This window comes from Dermacentor albipictus, unplaced genomic scaffold (genome assembly GCF_038994185.2).
Source record: "Dermacentor albipictus isolate Rhodes 1998 colony unplaced genomic scaffold, USDA_Dalb.pri_finalv2 scaffold_16, whole genome shotgun sequence".
In the NCBI taxonomy this organism is placed as follows: domain Eukaryota; kingdom Metazoa; phylum Arthropoda; class Arachnida; order Ixodida; family Ixodidae; genus Dermacentor; species Dermacentor albipictus.
The window spans coordinates 3,552,113-3,572,687 of NW_027225570.1; the positions used below are offsets into that span (position 1 = coordinate 3,552,113).

Consider the following 20,575-nt stretch of genomic DNA (forward strand, 5'->3'; position numbering starts at 1 on the left):
CCGGCCGGCTCAGGCCGTGATGGAGTCGATGATCAAGGCATCGAGGACGGTTGCGTCGTCGTTTGACGTTGATGTGGTGACTGCGGTTGTGAAGCCTCGCCTTTCAATTTGAAATCTTCCTCTTAAGGAGCGCATTTTCGCTCTTAAGCACGGCAATCATCGATTCTAATGGTTCTAGGTGATGTCGTAGCACTCGCTTTATCGCTCGCTCGAGCTCGTTCCCACCGCCGCCGCCGACGGCGGGCCCGCCAGGGCGGCCGTCCAGCTCAACTGCTGCCCAGTGCTCCTGTGACCTTGTTGCTGCTGCCACGGCTGATGTTGACTTTGTTGATTGATGTGGCCCACAGCTGCGATGCGCGGAACGGCACCACCACGCGCCATCGACGTGCTTCTCGGCCTCTGTGCCCGGTTGCGAGAGCGCGATGGGGATCGGGATTTTCCCGCGCCACGCTTCCCGCCACGGCTAGTCGAACGTCCTCTTCGGTTCTCGGTGACCGAATGACGGTCTATCTCAGGGTAATTTCCATTACCGTCGCTGCTGCTTTTGCAACCGCTGCCGTACCTTGTGGCCGCTTCTTCCTCTTTTTGTCTTTTTCGCTCTACTTGGCGGCGCTTGACTATGTACATGGTCTTGCATCTCGTCTTGCACCTGTGGTCTCCCGTGAAGTGTCCCTTGCCGCACAGTCGACGCCGCGGCTCGCATCGATGGTCAGGCGACGGATTGTTTCGTCCGCATCCACGCCAAATCTTGTCGTTAGGACTGGGGCACAGTGGTAAGAGGAGCTTAAAGTTTTACTTTCAAATCAACAAGATTCGAGACCGGCGACATTTTAGTTGTTCTGGGCACCCACCATGGACGCGGTTCCGAGACCAAATCTCGAAGCGGCTTCCTCGGCTCGCTGGATGGCCCAGAGTTGTGCTGTCAAGTTCGAGCTGAGCAGTGCGATCTTCCAGCGCGAGCGGAGGCTGGCGGTGGAAGAGACGGAGGGGTCGGCGCTGCCCGACTTGTTTGTTAAGTCCCGACACTCGCATAACATGTGATTAAGTGGGACAACCTCGCCACACGATGTGCATCTGTTTGTAGTGTACATGTCTGGATACATGGCGTGCATGAGTCTGGGGTTTCTGTAAGGATCCGTTTGTAATTATCTGAAGGGTACTGCTTGTGTCCTGTCTAACCTAGTGTGAGGGAATGGGTATACGCGTCTTTGTAACTGGTAATGTGTCGTGATGTCATGTAACCTGGTCATACGATCCTCCCACGCCCAGATGTTTGCAGTACTCTGCGGGAGCTCATCCTCCGATGATGCTCGGTGAGTTAGGCCTCGAGCAACGCGGTGAGCCGCTTCGCTGGGGGTGCTCAATCCAGTGTGTGCCGGGATCCATAGCAAATGTCTTCGGTTATCGAAGTCGGCGTCTCCCTGGTGTATGGGATGTCACTGGTGTATGGGATGTCGTTAGAGCATGTGATACGCTTCTTGCGAGATGCGCCCATTTGCAAAATTGCGAGTTACCGTTTGCGAATCGAAGATCAGGTATGTAGCTTTCGTTTGTGTGAGGGCCAGTGCTATGGCCACTTCCTCTGCCGCTTCGGCATGTGCCGTGTTCACGGTGACGCTCATGAGGTGGTTGCCTCGGTGGCTAGTAACTGCCGCCACGAAATTTTTCCTGTCTCGATAACGGGCTGCGTCGGTGAAGACCGCCTCCTTGTCGTTGGAGTAACTTTTGTTCGTGTGTTGTGCCCTGGCTTTACGCCTCCCCGTGTGGTGTTGGGGGTGCATGCTGCGAGGCAATGGGGGTATGTATAATTGCTCGCGCATAGCTCTTGGAATTTCAACTAGATCGCTTGTTGTATTCTAGTTGATGCCGGCTCATTGCTGCTACAAAAGAAAACACCAGTTCATTACTACAAGATTCGTTTCGGGGTGAGTGGCATGCGGAAATATCGCATTTTAAATATGTCGAACAACGTGTACTATGCCTAATTTAAACTTGAATCTCCATCTTAACCCCCCTATATTGCGAAATAGTGTAAAGAAGAATAATTTATTTCACGCTGAAGCGCACTGCCGCCATCAGTTCGTCGCGTGGCAAGCAGGCACGGACAGAAGAAGAAGATCGGTTGTTGTATCCTGGTTGGTTCCGCCTCATCGCTGCTACAAACGAAAACACCACTTCATTACTACGAGATTCGTTTCCGGGTGAGTGGCATGCGAAAATATCGCGTTTTAATTATGTCGAATAACATATACTATGCCTAATTGATACTTGAATCTCTATCTTAACCCCCTTATATTTCGCGAAATGACGGATCTTCAACCGTAGTAAAACTAGTATTTAAGAACACATGGAGTAATGCGAGGTTAATACATTACTGGTGATTGCAAGAATCGAAGTATACGTGCGACATCGCAGAAAAAGAAGGCATGTGAAAGGGGCACCCAGGTCCGTGTGTGCTATTTTAATGGTTTCTTGATCGCATGTTAGCGCTTTCTTGTCCGTGCCATGAAAAAACGTTCCTTTTTGAAAAGTTTAATAAGGATGTTTTCTTCAATACATAAACAGGGTTAGAATAACATGTTACATATTAACGGAAAGCTAAAACAATGTGCTTTCCAAATACACAACTTGGAAACAGACATTTAGGAATGTAACTTGTAATACAAATGTTCAAAAACAAATATTACTGAAATGTGCAAGAAACGTCTGCGACGTTGGGCTGATGAGGGAATAATAGGACCAAAATATGCTGAATATTATAAAATATTTCTACTTCAATTGTCTACAGCAGAACGTTGTACCTCGTAGGGACGTGGCTACAAAAGATTCATTGTGCGTTTTGGGAACTGCCTCTTACTGGAACAGTCGACAAATGTTGGGCAAAGCATCAAACTCTGCCCGGCTCATCGTAGCAAATGTCCGCTGTGTGCTGTAGAGCCATTGTAAATAAGACCTGTATTATTGCTGGCATCTCTCCTGCATCTGTGTCTGTAGAAAAAGTAGTCGTCAAAACGCAGAAACTGAAGCTCGCTTCCGAATAGCAGATGACTGTCCACTGTTCTCTTGCGGGTCTCAAATGTTCGAAAAAAAAATTCATGATAACACATTTTCGGATTAGGGCAACTAGCAACATCCAAACAATTATCAGAGGACCCAGCAGAATCACGAAAGGAAGGTCGTTCTCGCTCACCTGTAGCAGTGGCTGCTGTCCTCGCGACACCAGGTGCACACCTTCGTGCGCTCGCTAAAAAATATCATAGCACGAAAAAAAAAATGAGAACACGAAAGTCTACTGAATAGGCCGCGTTGGAGACAGTGCTGCAAGTCTGTGACCATGCCGGGAGCCTCGAAATTGGGCTTGTCTATCTTGCGCATGGGTCAAAGGACAGGATGCACGTGACCTATGCTCATTGGCGTTGTAAGAGATAAATGAAGCTGAGCAATAATCCTTGGTTTTTTGTTTTGCCCTAGCTTCGTATCTGTGCGCAGGTAACAGGCCTTGGACGCTCTCAGTACTGATCCAATCTCTACGCGCAACACCGTCGCCAAACACAACTGTAGAAGTTCCAAGCAGGCCTAAAAAAAACTTAGCTAAACATACCCTTTAGCAACTGAACTGTGTTCTTCAGTCACGACGGTATCAGTTATCAAAACTATGGTAAGGCCACTCTAGCAGGTAGCCCTATTCACGTCCATGCATGCTTCTAACGAGAATATACATTCTTTACGATTTTCCGTGAAATTTCATGTGCACTGTTTGCCGGCTACCCGTCTGTGAATCTTGAATCTGATGGTCATAAGAGGTCTGTTAGAAAAATATCCGACCTTTGGCCGAAGAAAGAAAACTGGCATAACTGGAGCGTTGGAAACCTAATCACCCTCAATGGAGTCTCCTTGGGACTCTACACACTTCTCCCAGTGGTGCTGCCATTTTGGAAGCATTTTCAGCTGGATCAGCTCAGCTCAGCTGTCGTTGCAGCCATAATGTCCTTTCTTGTCTGAAATCTCGCTCCTTTCAATGGCCTGTTGATTTAGCGAAACAACCAGAAGTCGCAGGGGGGCATATCAGGAGAGTAAGAAGCCTGTTGAACTACAGGAGTCTGGTTTTTCGCCAAAGAAGTCTGAATCAAGTGCGAGGAATGTGCAGGGGCATTGTCGTGATGGATGCGCCAATTTCCTCTTGACGACAACTCCAGTCTCTTGCGCCGCGCAGCATCACGTAGGGGACGGAGGACATCCCTGTTGCACTCTTTGATGATTGTTCGACCCTGTGGTGCGTAGTCGTGGTGTACCACACCGTGGAAGTCAAAGAAAGCAGTCAGCATCACTTTGACGTTCTCCACACTTGGAGGGCCTTCTTTGGACTTGGTGACGTGGAATGGTTCCACTGTGACGACTGGGATTTCGTTTACTGGTTGACCCGTACACCAAAGACTCGTCACCAGTTATTATGATGTTCATGAACTCGGGGTCACTGTTTGTAGAATCCAGCATTTTCTGCGAGACTTCAACACGAAGTTGCTTTTGCTCCACCGTGAGCAGCTTCAGCTCGAATTTCACTGCTACTCTCTTCATGGCCAAATCTTAGATCATAATGGAATGCGCAGAAAAGGGCTGACGCCCACCTCTTCCGCAATTTCTCGGATAGTGACACGACGGTCCCGCATCACCACAGCGTTCACTTCGGCAATGACCTGGTCATTTCGGCATGTTGATGGCCGACCGAAGTGTGGCTCGCTCTCCACCGATGTGCGGCCGTCTTTAAGCCCGTTGTACCACTCCTTAATCAGTGTGCTGCTCATAGCATCGTCACCGAAAGCTGTCGGAATCTTCCCAATGCTTTCCACTTGGCTGTCGCCTAGTTTCTGACCAAATTTGATGCAGTAGCGCTGCTCCAGTCGCTCCGCCATTTTCCTTTCAATAAAAAAACCGACGAGAGCACTGCGCACTACGTCACTCAAGCGCTGGGTTCCAGTGACTGACGCTATTGGCAGGCGGGAAAAAATTCGCGCATGCGCACGAAAGTTCAAGGTCGGCTGATGCAAGCGTGGTGGTTTTATATCCATCAGGTGTTCGCAAAAAAAAAGGTCGGATAGTTTTCTAACAGTCCTCGTATACTAATAGTTTCTCTGAGACAATTAAAACATTGAGCAGCTTGCTGTCGGAGTCCAGAATCCGGAGAAAAGGTGCCCGGCCTGCCAAGCCAGCACGCTGGTACACAACAGAAGAGCTTGCTGCAACTTAGCGTGAAATATTTCACGTTCTTTTTTCGTGTATCACAGAGCCCTTTTACAGAATGAGCTGGTACGAGCGTGCTAAATACCATATGTCTGTATTTTTTATTTAGATAAATATTTTCTATTTGCCTGGCGTGCAGAGCGTGATTCCACCTGTTGAGGGACCTGAAAAGGCGGACGTTGCGTGCGGCATGGCAGTGAAATAAAAATATATTTGTTTTCCTTTTGAATTATCCGCGTTAATAGAGCACGTATTCTAAATGAGAAAATCAAGCCGACCAGTCAAGTCACTTCTACTCCGCAGAAATACCAGGACTAGCGCCATTATTTAGGTATACTCCTACAAAATAGGCTAAACTTGCTTTGGCTTTCGTGTTGTGATCATCCTCGGCTTGTTGAGCACACTTTTGCGAAAATGGTAAATTGAACGCCCTGTAGTCCATAGCAAACTTCGAGGCCAGATATCTCAAAAGTGGTGATAACCTTACGATTTCTGCTAAGCAAACATGACGTCACTACATTGCGCCGCTTAAATTTTGCACTCGCAGCATTTGATCTATAGTGAATAATTAAAAAGCTATTGACCGCTTTAAATTGACAGCCTTTAGTCAGCCGAATGGACATTGCGATTTGCCGCGCAAGTACCATCCGCATCTACCGTACACGCACCTGAAGAACGGCGTCGCAGGTGATTTTGTTACAAGCTTGAAATCCCGCGTTGAGCGCTTCAGTTTCTACAAACACGGACTCTAAATTTGCGCAAAATCAATTGCTGCTCTAGTTGACTGTTTTGCCGAGTGAATGTTTCCACAGCGTGAGACAACATTAGGTGAGACATTGATAAGATTATGAGCAGATATTGTGATGGGTGCTTTCCACGTTGAGAATGACTGTGACATTGGTTTTGGCTGACGCTGGGCTCGCGCTGACCTTGGCCTTGGCTGCACAGCTGTGCCATCCTGCCAGTCTGTGCTACTATATATATTCTGCCCGTAACATTTTTTGCTTTCTAAACTGATGTAAGACACAGAGCCTAATACTCATTTTCCGCAAACTGCAGCAGATGCTAGTGGGAGCGAAAGGAACATTAACCAGGACCGCAACAATTTTGATGAGAACAAATTCTGGAGTTTGCTTGCGAAACCGAAGGTCTCAATATGGACCATTCCGTATTATGGGGTTCCGAATTAAATTTTCCACCTGGGATTCATTCACGTGCACCTAAACCTAAGAGCAACCCACCGTGGTGTCTCAGTGGCTATGAAGTTGGGAAGCTGAGCACGAGGTCGCGGGATCGAATCCCGGCCATGGCGGCCGCATTTCGATGGGGGCGAAATGCGAAAACACCCGTGTACTTAGATTTAGGTGCACGTTAAAGAACCCCATTTGGGCAAAATTTCCGGATTCCTCCACTACGGCATGCCTCATATTGAGAAAGTGGTTTTGGAATGTGAAACGCCGTAATTGAAAAAAATCTAAGAGCAGTTTTTATCCCACAAAAGTAATCGGTACATAATAGAAAAAAATAGCAATAGAAATCCTCGAGACGTCACAGAGAGAAGAAGAAAAAAACCAGTGCGCGAGCTGGCCATTGGGCATTTTCACTGACGCCGAAATCGGGTTCACGAGGCAGGTGAGCACGCGCATAAGAATTTAAAATGTGATTGTACGAATTCATCTCTATTGCGTACTTTTGAAACGGTGTGTTCACGCTGTTGCAATGTATCGGTTTGCTTCCAGTTCGCTTACGTGAAGTTGGCTCACAATAAATCCTACGTTTGCCCTCCTCCATGTTCATTTGCGTTTCCTTCCCTGGGCGGAGTTCTTTTCGTCAACGATAGTTTCTGCCTTGCATTGCTCAAGAAGAATTAATGTTCACGAACCAGCTTACTTCATTTCTATGCCTAATAAATTTGTTAATGGTAGCAAAATTAGTAATCATTTTATTTTGGCAACATTGACTCAAATTACCATGTCTCTCGGTGCTATAAAACTTGGTCATAAACTTATGATCTCTCGAATCCTATACATTTAATAACATGAGAGAGCCTTCGCAGAAACACGCGGCATAATTTGCTCCTTCCAGTAAATATACAAAGTAATCTTTATCTGCTCGCATGCAGCGACCTGCCTTTCTTTTCCAGCAACTTCAAAAACATGATACAAACTTTTTGTTACGTTCATGCCTTTATTGTTGTTTTGAATAACGCTTGTTTTGCGTCTATGTAACCGTAGTGCCCCTTAACCCAATGCCTTCCTAAACGTCTGTGCAGTCTTCCTTCATAAAACAAAAATGCTGCCACATCGCTTGCTCTCATACCCCACACAACCATCGCCTCTTTCTTTACGTCTCGTCTTACAGTAGGCTTAAATTTATTTAAGAGATAAACTTTTAAGAATTAAACTGAAATTCGTGGAATAGTGAAGCACTTCTTACGGAGCCGGATGCTAAGATACACAGGGAATAATAGGTCACATTGACAACCGGCCGTGATGTGATCATCACTGCTTGGTGCATGCAGCCGTTATCTTATACACCATTGAGACAACTGGAAAAAGCTTGTTGGTTATTCTTTATTGTTGGATAGTACCTATTACTTTACTAGGGAAGATTTAGCAATTGAATATGATGAAATATAACTTCACAAATTCTAACCTTCAGCCGATGGTTCCTAAGACACAGGAGTTGCGATGTCATATAACATTGCTTTCTTTTGCACTGGTGAAAATCCCCAAAGACATTTGTTCTAAAGGCGGACATCTACAAGATTAGTGTCATTTATTTTGTTTTTTCAAAATACCAAACTTTATACACTGAACTTCGGCTATCGTGTGTAACCTATTTTTCATTCCCGCGGTTTATTGAATGCATCGCGTTAAAGTGCAACTCCGGTGAGTTTTTGACCATGACAAGATAATAGAATATTTAGGTTCCCAAAACCCCCCGGCCACGTGTCTGATAGTAGAATTGTTTCGCAAATTCAAAAACAATTTTAAATAGGCGAAAAAGCGCAACAACGATACAAAATTGGCAGTGGCTTAGCTCGGCAATGCCAAGAAATACGTAGCGAAAGCTAAGGCATACCATGTTTAGCCTTGGTTAATCTTGATTGCAAGTCCAGATTAGTCTGGGTGTCTAGCTATGTTGCGGCATTTAGCCAGCCCTTCGGCGCACTGTTCGTCTGTTTCCTGGGCGATTCGTTTCCTCGTCATTTCGTTCCGATGTCGATTCTAGGCCTCCTCCTGCTTATCAGAATTGTCGCCGCCCATACTGCCACCTCAACTGTGGTTGCGGCACACGCGAGCTCTCCTTTTCAATCCTCCGACATGTTATCAGGCATGCGACGCACCTGGCGAAGCAAGCGGAGGTGAGCGCAACGACGAGGCACGCTGTGTGACGTCATACGAAACGGCGGCGGCTGACAGGCGCGGCTCTGCGCAGCTGCAGAACAGCTGTGGCTCGGTGCTACTAGTGGCGCATGCGCAGTAGTTACTAGAGAGTGAAAGAGAGAAAAATATCCACGGCGAGGCGCACGTTGTGACGTCATGTGCCTCCTCGGAGCACCGCCACGGCGAGATCGCAAGTTTGTGGCAAGTAAAGCTTTCGCTTTAAAAACCTGACTAAGCAGACGAGTGAACCTCTTCATGTGACGTCACGAGTGTCTACACCGGGGAAGGAGTGCAAGGGATGCCGGTCGCAGCCGCTGGCCGTGAAGAGCAGACGCTCGGCTGAATCATGACCACGCCGTATCTTCGGGTGACAATTTGCGCTGCACCAGCTCTTCGGATCTCAGAAATATTGATAGGTATGATTGTGAGGAATTCAGTAGCCACGAATCGCCGTGTGCAATCGACCCACCATCACGAGAGCCAGCGCCCATGCGCTACATATTGTGCTGCAACATGAAGACCAAGGGTAGGCCAAATCACTGATTTTATACGTGCTGCTTGCTATTTTGAGTGTTTTACCCCTTCTCAGGGAAACGCTTCGTATGCTCACTGTAAGATGTGGAGTACGACTTATCGCATTTGTATCTCGCAAGAACGCCGCTGACAGTCCAAAACACCTAAGGGTACATTTGTTTACATTCATCGGCTGGTGCAGCAACCACTCGTCGTTCGCTTGGGACATAATACTAGCCGCTCATCGTTGACATCAAATAATGTCCGAACATATCAAAACAGGCAGATTTAGTGCATGTAAGCAGCGTTGCATTACTCTGAATCGCGCTGACATGAGCGACCATGCAACTTCAAAAAAAGTAAGCGGGAGACTGTAGTAGGGTAGCGTTATGCTGCCTACTTATCATTCTTCGTATTCTCTTCGTGCACACAATAGGTTCCGTAAAACGAACATAGACGATGTTTTGCGCGTGTGCTCGTTCATAAAGAGAACGCGTAGTTTTCTCGCAGAAACGCCAGTATAAGCCCCGTTTACATGAATGCGACAGTGGCGCATCGCATTTCGAAGCGCATTTCGGAAAGGCGATGCGACGCCGTTTACATGTAGGCATAGAGTTTCTGACTATAACACCTAGAGGGTAATCTGGCGCCACCGTCTATGGGAGTTTCTTAAGGGGCCACCATGCCGTCATGGGAATGACGGTATATGTGTCTGAGAGGCTCGTGTTGGCTGGTGTTGTAAGAGGCTTCGTCTAAAACGTGGATATGGCTACGCAAATAACGCGTTCTCAAAGTAAAATCTTCATAAAATGTTTCCATTCACGCATATTACATCTTTACTAACCCACGATGCATGACCAAGCGAAGAAAAGCAAGAACAGACGACGAACTCTTGCAAAGCGAGCGCGAACCTTGTCGTCTGTTCTCCAACTTTAGCGGCCCGCTGATGCTTTTTACGTAACATGTAGTCGTACACACAATAACAAGTTCTCATATTTAAACAAAACATGTTTTCGCGTAATAATAAAGCTAAAACAGCTTTTCACGTGCTGCTCTAGTAGAAAATGAGTCATTGTGACAGACGGAACGGTACTTGCCAAGCGCGTCTTCAAGGTGTCCTGTCTCTACAAGAACGATGCCAATCCAAATCCAAATCCAAATCCAAATCCACAATATACCGGCATTCCCATGCATACCACAGCGCAGCAGCACCAGATTTCCCTCTAGGTAATGTAGTGAGAAACTCTATGCATGTAGAGCATTAACTGGATGGATTGATTTTATAAGCGTCCCCTTTGAAACGGGGTGGTGGGTTGCGCCACCAAGCTCTTGTTATTATACTGCCTTACTTCCTACCTAGGTTAAACAATGAAAAAGAAAAAAAGAACACTATTAACTACCACGCCCAAATTTACTGATCCCCTATCACGAAGTGTGCTTTTGTACGTGTCCGTCTTATGTCGTTTCCCTACTTTTCTTCCACCAATCCTCCAATCGCCACTTACTAATCCCTATTGCAGACATGTTTGCTTTACCACTGCTCCCGCTGAACCCAAGGTCTTCAAGGAGGCCAGGGGTGCCTAAATCGACCGCTGGGTAGACGTCTTCACATTCTAAGAAAACATGCTCCACACTTTCCCTAGCTTTACCGCAGCAAGCACATGCTTCTTCTTCTTTCTTATGTTTTGCTTGATAGGTGCGTGTTCTAAGGGATCCCGATCTTGCTTCGAAAAGTAATGAGCTTCCCTTTGAGTTATCATAAATGGTTTCTTTCCTGATTTCGTTTTTTCCTCTTAAGTAGTTACTCATGGCAGGTTTCTTTTCCATTGCCGCCACCCATGAGATTATTTCAGCCTCTCTGACTATCCGCTTGACCTTCAGTGTTGCTGTGTTGTCCACCCTACAGGCCGCATACTTGCTGGTAAGCATCCTAGCTCTTTTCCTCCACTGTGAGTCAATGTTTTTCCTGTACAGATACCTGAAACTACCTCGCGAGAACGTAGCGCGAGAACTCTCGCGAGAACTTAGAACCACATGGTGTTGTATAAGGGAAGTGCAGCCGACTGACGGTGTAACGGGTTTCCGGTAGTGGGCCGAGTGCACGTTGGTGGCTGAGTGCTGAGAAATAGACAGCTTTAGTTCAGCGTACGCAATTTATAGCGTAAGCCATACGGTACAGTGTAGCGTACGCTGAGCAGCGCACGTTTTTCAGGTTTAGTTGGCCATCGAGATCTTCGGATCACAGAGGCCATATGCTGTCGTTGCGGCTATTTCCCAACTCTAGCGATAGGTAGCACTGACATCTCAAACTTTTCTTTCGTTTTAGGCTTTGACTCGTTCGAAACGAGAAGCGATCTCGAAAACACCACAAGGTTATCCATAATACTCTGTCGTCCAAGTGGCCTGAGACTAAGCGAAAGCCGTTAACACAATCATTGGCTGCGAACGAAGTGCATTTTACATAAGCAACGCCAAATTCAACTCGAAACGGGCAGCCGGGACGGCCGCCATGTCGGTGGCTAATTTTTTCCCGTCATTCCTAATGCGACGATCCTGCGTTTACATGCTCCGCGAGAGTCGACTCGCACCCGTGAATCTACCCTCGCCTGGCGCATTATAGCGATGCGCCTTCCTAGAGGATTACCGCTGTTTACATGAATGTGATTCGCGAGAAACGCGATGCGATGCGACAATCGCATTCATGTAAACGCGGCTATAGACCTCAGACTCTGCCCAGGCGGCGCTGGGGAAAAACCCGCCACCATCGCAGCCTAGGCGCTGAGTAGTGCAAGGAGAGCTGTCCGCAAGCCAAGGTGCATAGGCCACAATGCAACCTTCTCTTTCGTCTGTGTTGAGGCACGGTTTCCTAAAAATCAAGGACTTGGAAAGCTTCTTCCGCCTATCCACGCTTAGGAAAGGAAGCTCAGCAGGGCGAAGTACCTGCACAATATAAAATAAAGTCTCAAGTGTTATTTCGGCGTGCTGCAACTCGCAAGTACACAGAGCATCAGGTTTGTCTGTAGGCATATCAGCATAGAAATCTAAGCATTTCAAATTGCTTCATATTGTCACGTGGTGGTGACGTTGAATAAGACAGTAGCAATACTGTGAACAAGAAAACTAACTTTTATTGGGCGAACCTGTGCCCACAAAACAGGCTACACTTATAGCGCAACGATAGCGGCGAACACGCTCGGCGATCGTCGAAAATCTGATCAGCGGGTCAAGCGCGTCGGCTTTTATAGATCAGTCATCGAATGTTCTAGATTAACTGATGGGACCCGCGTGTCTTCCACAAAGTTCTACACCATTCGTGTCACGCGATGAAATCTGATAACACAAGGTTCGGCGACAACAGACACGCGGATAGAAGCGTCGATAACTTTCCAGAAACGTCGGATACATGCAGGCGCGTCCCTCGCTCTGCGATTACAGTTGTTAAGCGGCGAAACGTGGTTGCCCGATAAAGATAAGTACACGTGTCAATATTGAATATGTCCTGAACACAAGACTTAAGTATCTCCTATATTTTTATGTATTTTATCGTAATGTTTTATCTCGCAATTATTTACAGAGAGTAAATCTTTTCATAGCCTTTTCCAGGGCAGCAAACAGAAACCGTTTTCCAAGGCAGCAAACAGCGTGCGATCACACCAAGAGTAAGCTTCCTACAGTGCCTACGCGCTGCATCTTTCTTTCTCGAAGTAGCTACAGCATCGCTCAATACCTTAATTGAACTTTTCGCAGATGCTTTGAGCAACAAGCGCGCACAGATAAATATAAATAAACGCGACGTTTTCTTCTTTCCACATGTGCGCGACTTCGCAATTACTCATCCAGTGCTCCTACAGCAACTTTATTGCTCACATTTGAAAAACGCAGTCGAGCAGGCTCAGCACATCGCGAAGCGGGCTTGTTGTATCGGCGCAGGACACACAATAATATTACGATACGCTCAAGCGATGCTCAAGAAACGAGCCGCCGCGAGAACAACGACGAAGTTGGTCGGTCCACTTGGCGCGAGCGAGTGTCAGCCTGGCTGCCTGGCTCCTGTGTAAATAGCCTGTAAATAGTCTCTTCTGTCTGTGTCTTTCCACACGCAACGTTCTGGTGGAGGTCAGCGATCTCCGTCCACACCACGGAACTCAGAAGTGGTCGGCACACCGAGCTTGGACGCCGGCAAGGGTCGGTGACGGGAGCGGTCGCATACCGCGTCGGCTCCGTGACAGATCGCAATCAATTGCGATACCCCAACTTTTACCCCTGCAAGCCTGGTATCATCGTCTCCAGGAACCTCAGCGGCACCCGTCTACACCACGTTTGTTAAAGAGGGGCCAATTTTGACCACTTTTCGGCCATTTGAAGCCTTCGTCACGCCGCGATGGTGCTAAGCCTAACGGCTCCGGGGCCTGCGATGGCCCCGGTTGGGGATCCCTCGGCTCTGGCGGCTCTAAATCAAGTCACCGGATACGACCCGCAGTCCTTGCAGATCGTAACAATGGATACCCATCAATCCGAGGATACGACTCAAGGCGAGGATCCTCTACCAACCGAGGACGATTACCTCCAAGATATGGTCCGCGTCTGGCGCGGAAAGAAGAACGCAGCGGCGGCATCGAGGGACGCTGGTGCTGGTGCCACCCAGCAACAGGCGCCGGCTAGCTCTGCGCATACGCAGGGCGGGAGTGCGCTGAACGCAGCCTCGACGAGCTCCAAGCAACTCCGGTGGCGGCCGCAGAACACGCCGCGCATCGCAAAAGATGACATCGTCGTGGTGCTGAAACCAAGAAACACGGTCGACCTCAAGGCAACTTTTGGTCCTGGACGAGCCGGCGATGCAGTCCGCAGCATCCTCGGGGACGACGCAAATGCTGGACTTGAGGTGTGGCCTGTTTGGGACCAAAACGTCCTTCTATGTGCACTGAAACCTGTCGACGCCGATAGGGGAACGCGAGCTACCGTTCCGGGGACACGCTAAACTCTCCGGAGCGTTCTGTCGAGGCGTCGTGACTGTTTCGCCAGACGAAACCTCTGAAAGCGTTAAACGAAAACTCAGTGTGGAACAAAATGTGGTGTCTGTGCGCAAGCTAGGGGGAACCCCGGTTGCAGTGATCACCTTCGCGGGGACCAAGGTGCCGCGGACGGTGTTGTACAGCTACGAACGGCTCCCTGTTCGCCTGTACAAGAAAACAGTGCCAGCAAGCCACCGCTGTGGCACAGTGGGCCATCGGGCCGATACGTGCCCGCGACCGCAGCCGGGACGCTGCAAACGCTGCGGAGTCCAGATTCCTGATGCCACTCCTGACGGCCCAGCAGAACATGACTGTGTTCCGAGGTGTCTCATCTGCGGAGGCGGCCACCCTACCGGAGCTCTTGGCTGTGCCAGGCGGTTCCGGAGAGCCATCAAACCGAGCTCCCCATCCGGATCCAAACCGAAGACAAAGACGGGGCTCAAGCAGGCTCCTCCGCCCAAGGCCAAGAAAGCGCCAGTCAATCAGGAAACCAAGGCCAAACCCGGCACATCGAAACCTGTCAGGTCCTCGACCCAGGTGGTGCCCCCGGTCCTCAACGCCAGGGACTTCCCGCCCTTGGCACCCGTCCAACCACAGGTGAGCAGTTGGAATAGGGCAGTCTCCGGGCCCCCTACCCGTCCCTTCCCTACCGAAACCGCCCTACAGCAGCAGGTAGAAGAGCTCAGGCGCCAAAACCAAATTCTAGTGCGCAAAATTCAAGAATTAGAGGCCAAACAGGCGGGGTCATCCGAACCAATGCAAAAAGCTGAGCCAGATGACGAGGATGACGGATCATCCGTAACAACTTGCCTCACTAGCGTCTCCCGGCAGTGCGGGGACACGGTAGTTGGATCTGCTGGTCGCGTCGCCGGCCAAGAGGCACTGCAGCGCCAGACCGAGCAACTGGAGGAGCAAGGGGCGGCCCTCCCGAATCAAATCATGTGAGCAGTCCGCGAGTCCTTCCAGGACATGTTCAAGGCAGCTCTAACGCAAGCACTTCCCGACCTTATGGCCGAGGTCACTGACTCGGTCCTTAAAGCCGTGCAGCCCTGGGTCAGCACCAAAATTAAGAACGCCGCTAGCTGCGAATCCCCTCACCTCAAACGTAAGACAGCCTCCCGCCAGGCAGCGGAGGAACATGGTTCAGGCTCTGCAGCTGGTGGGTCGTTGCATCCCCTCGCTGGGGTTGCGCTGGCTCCCGGCCAGAGCTAGTCCACTCGCCCGTAAATAAATAGAACAAGATGGCTAGCAGATCAAATAGGAATGATAAAAACCTTGAAAAATTCCAGATTATCCAATGGAACTGCAGGGGTTTCAGAGCTTTGAAAAAACGGTCACAGCTCCAGCTCTACCTGCATTCCCTAGGAGACATGCCGGCACTCATTGCCCTGCAGGAGCCCGGCATAGACGCTAAACTATCAGGCTACAGCACCTTTCAGGGGGGCGCCTCTACGTGCATCTTGGTGAATAAAGCTTACACCGTGGTTCAGGTCGACTTAGACTTGAGTACCGAGCAAGAATATACAATGGTCCGGGTACTGCCTCTCAGACGCCGCGACCCGTCAATACATATCCTCAACATATACTGCCCTCCGCATAAGCCGCGCGTAACTTTTAGTGAAATCTTCCTTCGCGCGATAAAAATGGCAGCCAAAGAGCCTCTCGTGATCGCTGGAGACTTCAATGCTCCCAACCTTCATTGGGGCTACCACTTCGAACAGGCAAGATGACGTAAGCTGGCGGAGCTCATCTCTACCCTCAGCCTCACGTTGCTCACGGACCCGGCGTATCCCACCCGAGTGGGGATTTCGGTAACCCGCGACACGTGCCCCGACCTTTCTCTCGTTAAAAATGCTAGAGTGGCTGCTTGGGAGAACTTGGGAGATTCTCTAGGCAGCGATCACCTCCTTCTCTGGATTACACTCATGGCGAAGGCAGCGCGCAAAAAATGGGGTCAGGCCAAGCTGACCGATTGGCACAAATTCCGAAATCACACTATCCCTCCCGTACTATTTTCCGGCGGCTACGCAGAGTGGGCTAACCACATATACAACATTCAGAAACAACACGTCACAACACTACAAACCGCCGAAGATATCCCCACAGTGGACACCCACCTCCTGCATTTGTGCGCGCCGGAGCTTAACTAAACGTTGGAAAAAGCAGAAAACTAATCGCAAATTACGCGACCGCATAGCCAAACTCACAAAGCAGGCTGCAACGTATGCTGCCGAAGTCTCAGATTCAAATTGGATAGCACGCTGCGACGCCGCAGCTCATCAGATGAGCTAGAAGGGGACGTGGCGTCTCTTTCGCAGTCTGATCGACCCCTCCGAAACGAGAGGGGAGACGCAAAAGCAGCTCCGGCGGGCTCTGCAAGGGTATCAAGGTACGACGGCGCAACTTGCGGACACTCTGTGCGACAGATATCTCTGTCGTACGGAGGACCCGCCTGGGCCTGAGTACATATACTCTGGCAGGCCTAATGAAACACTTGATGCCCCTTTTGAGTTGCACGACCTTAAGGCGGCCTTAGCCAAAATGCGCCGGGGTACGGCTCCGGGACGGGATCACATAAAAGTGAACCTGTTGGCGAACCAACCGGGCCCAGCCTTCCTCCATTTATTAGAATACATCAACCAGATCTGGGACGGGCGTCCACTCCCTCCCAAGTGGAAAACGTCACTTGTGACGTTTATCCCTAAAACAGGTAAGGCCATGAATACGGACAACCTGAGGCCCATATGACTGACCTCATGTGCGGGCAAGCTTATGGAGACGATGGTTCGGGATCACCTCTCTCCATACCTGGAGAGTAAGGGCTTCTTTGCAGTCACCCTGTTCGGGTTTCGCCCCACATGTCTGCACAGGATGTCCTTCTCCAGCTGCACAGGGATGTTATACGACCCACAACTATGCAACACAATGACAAAGCCATCCTCGCCCTTGATCTGAAAGGGGCTTTCGACAATGTTAACACGGAAGCATCCTGGCCAACTTGAGTTATACCGATTGCGGGGCTAGGGCCTACGCATATGTGAGAGATTTCTTGACTAATCGCCAGGCCTTCCTTCGGATTGAGGGCGAGGAATACGGCCCTTACATGATGGGAACACGGGGTACCCCTCAGGGAGCGGTGTTATCACCGCTCCTGTTCAACATAGCTATGATGCGCCTCCCAAGCCAACTGGCCCGGGTGGAAGGCATTCAACACGCGTTATATGCAGATGACATTACAATTTGGACCACTGAGGGGAGCCTGGGGGACATGGAGGCCCGCCTTCAGCAGGCTGCTTCCATAGTCGATGCGTATGCTATGGACTGTGGGCTCCAATGTGCTCCAGCGAAATCAGCGCTTCTGCATGTCAGAGCGAACCCAAAGGATAGAACAGCAATTCACATCTCTCTGTCAGAAGGTCCTATTAGAGAGGTGGAGGAGCTCCGTATTCTGGGCCTTTTCATTCACCACAGACTCAGACCGGACTCCACCATTGTTAAACTCAAGAGACTAGGCGAACAGGTACGGCGTATGATCGCCCGCATTTCCAACAAGCGGGGCGGTCTGCGGGGCAGGGACGCGCTTCGGCTCGTCTATGCCTTCGTGACTAGCCGAATCTTCTACGCCGTGCCATATCTCCGCGCTACTAAGCAAGACGAGGCGCGAATAGACGCCATCATCCGCAAGGCAACTAAGCGAGCCCTGGATCTTCCCGTGGCTACCTCTAATGCCAAACTGAAGGCATTGGGGGTGCTAAACTCCAACCAGGAGCTGCGGGAGGCCCACCTCGTGAACAAATACATGCGGCTCATGCAGACGGCCCCTGGGCGCCACCTGCTAAACTGCTTACACATCCAACACGACTGCACTCCAGAGGAGACGGACCGTATCCCAGTACTGTGGCGCTATATGCTCTGGGTCTACCCGCTCCCCCGTAACATGGACACCGACATGCACGAAAACAGAAGACAAGCGCGGGCTGGGGCTCTTCAGAGACAACACGGCTCCCGACCCGGTGTATATTATGTAGACGTAGCAGGGCCGTCGCCCACGGGATTTCACACGGCCGCTGTTGTTCACCAAGAAATGCACGTCGATGAACTCTCTTTTCGAGCCCCGAATTCAATGCGAGCCGAGGAAGTAGCGATAGCGCTTGCTGCCGCCCACGCCAATTCGAGAATCATCATTACAGACTCCCGAAAAGCATGTGATCATTACTTCGCTGGGGAGATCTCCCCTTTAGCTGCTTGCATTCTAAGACGGACTGCCACTGATCCAACACCGAAAAGAATCATTTGGGCTCCTGGCCATCAGGGCGTGCGAGGTAATGAGGCCGCTGACGTGGCTGCCCGAGCGCTTGTTTACCGGGCTTCTCATCCCAGCTCTTCTGGCTCGGAGACTAACCAGCCGCTGCTGCGATTCAGGGAAATAATGACGCATTATAGCGACAACCACCGCCTTTTCCCGGCCCCTGCCAAGGGGCTGAGTAAGACGGAGGAGCGAACGTTAAGGCGCCTGTAGACAGGTACTCTGCTCTGTCCTGGAATCTTAAAGTATTACGATCCTAACACGGATGGGCGATGCCCGCACTGTGGGGAGACATGTGATATCTTCCACATGGTGTGGGCTAGTACTCAAAATCCCCACCTCCCCCCTTCCGCTACCCCTTCCAGAGAGGCATGGGAGACTGCCCTCCTCAACTGCTCCTCGCTTGAGTCCCAAAGGGCTCTGGTGAAACGGGCGAGAGACGGGGCATTGTCATGCGATGTCCCGGACTAGGGACGCCGACCCTGTAGCGGGGCCACTCTGTGGCTCCCAAACTCTCGTGCAGTAATTAAACGTTTTCCCTACCACCACACCGAGCTTGTCACCATGCCTCCCGGTGACGCGCCCACCTCTGCAACGGCTTCGGCATGTCCCACTGCTCCAATCGTCACGGTCGCCCCACATAGCGACCCAGGTGTGTTCTCTGGCCTGGAGGGCCAGGATGTTGACGACTGGATCAAACTCTATGAACACGCCAGTGCTAATAACAGGTGGGACCCAACGATTATGCTCGCCAATGTCATCTTTTATATCGGCGGCACCCCACGCGTGTGGCACCAAATGCATGACGACGAGATAACTAGTTGGGACAATTTCAAAGAGAAGCTACGGGAACTGTACGGCGACCCCATTGGGCGCAAGGCTGCCGCGAGAAAGGCTCTTGCGTCTCGTGTACAGTCATCTATGGAGCCGTACGTTTCCTACATCCTCGACGTCTTAGCTCTATGCCGCAAAGCTGAAGATGGTATGTCCGAAGCCGATAAAGTGTCACATATTCTAAAAGGCATCGCCGACGACGCCTTCAATTTGCTTGTTTTCGGCAACGTCTCGACTATCGACGCCATCATCAAAGAATGCCGTCGCCTTGAGCAAGCTAAGAGCCGCCGTATTACACACCACATCACACGGCTACCCAACACTGCTGCTACGTCGACATGTGAGGGTCGACCACGTCAGACCACCACCTGTGACGACGTCACCAGTATTGTTCGCCGCGAACTCGAGGCCACCTGTTCGCCAGCTTTCTCCATGACGCCTCCCGATCCACCATCAACCACCATTGCGATGATCCAGGCAGTCGTCCGACAGGGATTTCAGAACATGGGTCTGAACTCTGTGTGTACCACATCTCAACCAAGCGTTTCCCAGTTCTGTAGCTGCACGCAACAATATACCTAAAGTAGAAATGATCTCGCGATACAACGATGCTCTAGAACAGGATTTTGAATTCATAAACGGACGAAAATGTTTGGTTAAGCTGACCTGCCAAATCTCTCCGTTCCACTTGTTGAATCAAGCGGAGGCGGACGTCTGTTAAGAGGTGGAGATTTCGATGGCACATAAGCAGGATGGTTCGCAACGTAATTTTTTCTCTTACCAACGAAGTGGCGGCTGCAGATTCTTGAGTTTTCGCTTGGTTACCACGGTCCTCTGTCAGGGCTACGCAACACAATTAACGAACAACAAAATTGTCGCACTTTCTCATGCGAGCCGCTGTGTTGTGGGAAATGCAAGTAACCCGATTACCCAACAGGTTGAACAGCCCGTATCCAGCGCTCTCTCATTTCCCCTTCATACGATCGCGATGGAAATCGGTAATACTGAACGTTGTTGTTCCGTCCTTCAGGTTCATCGCAATTTACAACACAACAGCCGCGTCGATTGCGGCGTTTCTTCGTAGCGCGACGACCTATCGCGGTCTCCGTGGTTTCTGCCCTCAGTCTGAAGAGTGAGCCAGCAAGCGCTTTATGGCAGTTCAGCGGCGCGTCCGACTAGCCTAGAAATTCATAGCTCTCTGTCTGGGTGTTAAATGCGCAAAATACTCGCAATGTGGACCAAAATCTAGTTAAATCGTTGTTTCGCAGAGCTACATGGACAAC

At 50.0% G+C, this 20,575-nt stretch overlaps 1 protein-coding gene and 1 pseudogene across 1 annotated transcript in view; both read left to right on the top strand.

Moving 5' to 3' along the window:
• The first annotated feature begins 2,118 nt into the window (after positions 1-2,118).
• LOC135920496 (arylsulfatase B-like) overlaps positions 2,119-20,575 on the top strand; it is a 363,609-nt gene continuing 345,152 nt past the window's right edge. Inside the window, exon 1 of the mRNA XM_070529005.1 lies at positions 2,119-2,201. The gene's annotated coding sequence lies outside the window, so the exon portion shown is untranslated. The remainder of the gene's footprint in view (positions 2,202-20,575) is intronic.
• LOC139051937 (uncharacterized) lies at positions 17,259-18,929 on the top strand (annotated as a pseudogene).